Source organism: Rattus norvegicus, chromosome 3, assembly GCF_036323735.1.
Source record: "Rattus norvegicus strain BN/NHsdMcwi chromosome 3, GRCr8, whole genome shotgun sequence".
NCBI classification, from domain to species: Eukaryota; Metazoa; Chordata; class Mammalia; order Rodentia; family Muridae; genus Rattus; species Rattus norvegicus.
The window spans coordinates 2,800,924-2,804,891 of NC_086021.1; the positions used below are offsets into that span (position 1 = coordinate 2,800,924).

The 3,968-nt window shown below is 44.4% G+C and overlaps 1 pseudogene; it reads right to left on the bottom strand.

The window, feature by feature from the left end:
- Positions 1-343: 343 nt before the first annotated feature.
- Positions 344-1,598, bottom strand: LOC134486222 (Y-linked testis-specific protein 1-like; annotated as a pseudogene).
- Between the last annotated feature and the right edge of the window lie 2,370 nt (positions 1,599-3,968).

Here is a 3,968-nt window from a genome sequence, read left to right on the forward strand (position 1 = left end):
GAGAGATAACCAATGGGTCAAGAGCTCATCTGCTTTGAAAGAGGACGTGGATTTGTTCTTTGAGCTCATGTCCAATGGCTCCCAACCACCTTTAATTCCAGCTCCAGGGGACCTGACTATTCTTATCTCTGTGGTCTCCTGTGTTCATTCCCTGCCCCCACCCACATAATTAAAAATAATACATCTGCAGATGAGAAACAGGTTTCATTAGGTTTCGTTAGTCAAACAATCCCCGACCTTCTCTGATTCTGAGTCTGCTTGGATCAGTTTATTGGGTTTCCCCTTGAGTTCCAAGACCACCTCCCTGTTCCCTGCCCCTCTTTCCCCAACAGTCTGTCTCTCCCTCAAACTTCACCTCAGAGAGTCTATCTATGTCTGGCCCATCTCCACTGCTTCCTAAACATCCGTCTTATTTTTCCCCCGTGCCATCCTTGCTCCTCTAAGCCTCATCTCCAGTTCTTTTCTCTCCCTAAAGACCAGACCAGCTCAGACCTATTTGTTTTAGTCTACGTGACATCAGACTTACTGTTCACAGCCTTGACCTTTCCGGCTTCCTCTCCATGTTCCATCCACCAAAGCCCGTCTCCTCCACCAAAGTGTTCACATACAACACGTCACATCGCACATTTTAATTTTTAGAGCAAAAACAAATTCCACTGGAAAAGATACTTGGGTTGTCAAAGGCCCTTGTGTATCTGAAACACATAAAAACAAACATTTTCTCCCAAATCCTATAAATTACCCATCTATGTCCCCCACACTTTGCGAATTTCACCTTAACGGATCTTTTCCACCAGATTATAGACTTAGATGTGGACGTCGCCATAAAACTTGATGAAGTACACAGAAGGCTTGGCTAGAACTTGGTAAATGACTTTGCCGAACTTTTTGCACCCGTCGCTTCTGGTGAACTGCACACATTGACCTGTTAAAATGTCGCTGTTAACGTCTGACTTCACCTCTGCTGGAGGAGTCTCTGGAATGATACGGAGGTTACCTTCTGTGTAATCATCCAGGAGCTGGTAGATGTAAAGGACTGTATCTTTCTCGTAGGTGATAGAAAACCAGTTCTTCATGATTGGCACCTGGGATGGGACCACCCCCCTCCAGTTGTCCTTAGAGGCATGTTTGCCCTCAAAATTATGCTCCACTGCTCGGCCAACCATGGCACTTGCGAGATGGGCGTCTTTCACTTGAGGAAACACTACTTTGTGAGGCAAGACCTTAAGCTTTAAAATCCTCTCATCGCTGTGAAGTCCCAGTCCGTAGACACAGTCAATTCCATCATACTTGACAAGATAGAGAGAGGGATTTGTTGGCAGTTGATCTAGAATGATGGCCTTCCACTGGGTGACGGGCTCATCACCTTCCTTCCATCCGTGAGAAATTCTGCAGCCCACAATGTTCCCCAGGGCCTGGGGAGAAGGCCTACTCCTCCTCTGCTTCTGGAAGGACTGTGTGCTCATCCTCCTCAGAGACATCCTCTTCTTCTTGGCTGTATACATAGTGTGGTAGGCCACGACATCCTAGTCCACTGTCTTGTGGATATCGTTCTGTGTTCAGGCTTCATACTTGCCCGTGGCCTGGGTTTGAAGAGCTCGCCTGCTTAAACCAGACACAATGCTGTTGCCTCAGTCATGTGACTGCCTGCAAGAACAATGGGGGTGGGGTGGGGAGGGGGCTGGACCAGGTCTCTTGTCTAAGAGAACTTTGGAGCAGGTGAGGAACGCGATGGTAAACAGGGTTGAACATCTGAATCTAATTCTGTCGTAGTCAGAAGTTCGTAGTAGGGCTGGGCAATGGTGGAGCACACCTTTAATTCCAGCACTCGAGAGGCAGATGGAGGCAGAATTCTGTGAGATCAAGGCCAGCCTGGTCTACAGAGTTAGTTCCAGGATAGCCAAATCTACCCACAGAACAACCCTGTCTCAAAAACCAAAATCTAAAGTTCAAAGTGAAATGAAAAAATGGTCCTCTACAGCTCAGAATAACATATTCAGACAAAGGGGCTGGGGATTTAGCTCAGTGGTAGAGCGCTTACCTAGGAAGCACAAGGCCCTGGGTTTGGTCCTCAACTCCGAAAAAAAAAAAAAAAACAACAACAACAACATCAAAAAGAAATATTATCTCCTAAAATGCACAGGCACAGAGAGGAGCTTTGGCATTTTAGTAGGATTATGAATTAGATATTGTTAGCAAAGGATAATAAACTCTTAGACTGACTAGCCTATACCGTCCGCCGAGCTCTCAAACGTGGAAGACATCAGAACATACGGTTACTCGCTATACGAAGGAGAACTTTTACCTTTCTGGGTTAAATGGGTCCCAGTTATCTTCATAAATGTATTTACCGAGAGAAAAATGTCCTAGTCGTCCAGATTCTGTCTTCGGAAACCGGTCAGGCTCCAAAAGCCTGTTGAACAATTGTGGGGTTCAGGAGCTGAACTGGCTTTCACAGCCCGCTGGGAAGATAGTGAACCCACCTTCAATGAGTCTAGCGCCTCCAAGTGGAAGAGAAGCGCAACTTCCGCCCAGTGCTCTGTGACATCATCCAGGCTCTCCTTACATCATAGAAGTCCTCTCAGGCCAGTTCCTTCCCTAGTTACGCTTAGAAACTTCCAGCATCTAGGTTTTAGCTTCTCCTGTAGCCTCCTGAAGACCCAAAATAAAGTCCCCACCCAAATATTCTGATGACTCAAGTCACAGTCTGCCCAAGTAGCTCTTTTCATGCATTTTTTTTTCTGAAAAAGTCTTTGGTTTCTGAGTCACCAACATCCTTGGTGGTTATTTTCCCAGCTCCTATCTTTCCTTTGGTTATCTTTAAGTCATTCTCCGTATCAGAAATATTGCTAGCCTCTCTCTCCGAGGCAGCCCACTGGATAGCACCGCAAAATTAGCTTTATCAAAACCCACAATTAGAGGAGGGCCATTTTTATTCAAAAAAAGCTGTTATTTGACAAGATTAAATACCTTGTACTGAAGTCAATGGCAATCATGAATTATGGATTCTTTGCAAAGAGCGAGGAAAAATTAGATCCAGGACCTGCTTCCAAAGTCGGGATAAACATGACAAACCGGATATCGACCAGTAATATTTTACATGTCTTTAAAATTTACCAGCACTTCTGGTTACAAGGAATTTATTAGATCAAATGCAGCAAAACAGGATGAAATAGATGACGTAATTTTGTTTTTGAAATATGGGTAGACAGAATACTGGATGCAGGTAAGTATGGAATTTACCTGTAAATTACAGGGTACTTTAATTGTTTGTGTCACATAGTTCTTCAGATCTTCAAAAGGATTCCTTTCAGAACCCTCCCCTGTCCCCACCACACTCTGACCCTCCCTTCCCTCTCCCCAGTAATTCCCTTCCACATTAACATTATAATTTTTTCATATGTACTTAGACCTTAACAACTTATGGCAGCTTTTTAAAATCTGTCCACTTTTCTAAGTGCACCGTCTTCTTTTTCTCCCTTCTATCCTAGTTTTAAGCACATTTTCCTTCACACTTTGAGTTTTCCTCTCTGTATGCTCTCATGACTCCTCTGCCATTATGTGACTGTTGTCCACTATGTGGCTGACCTCAATGTGGGGTTAACTCACATGACATGATTTTTCCCCCTTTTCTCCCCTCCAACTTCCTTCTCTAGGCACCTGCTGAGATTTACAATCTTGGGCATTTTTTTAAGCCTGGAAAGCAGAAACACACACACACACACACACACACGCACACGCACACTCACACATACACACATACACACAGAAACACTCATACATACCCAAACACACAAACACACACATACATACACACACAAACACACACACATGCACACCCAAACACACACACAAACATACACATATACACACTCAAACACACAAATACAGTGAGAGACAGAGACAGAGAGAGACACTGTGAGAGACAGAGAGCCCATGAGGAAACATGTAATATCATCTTTCTAAGA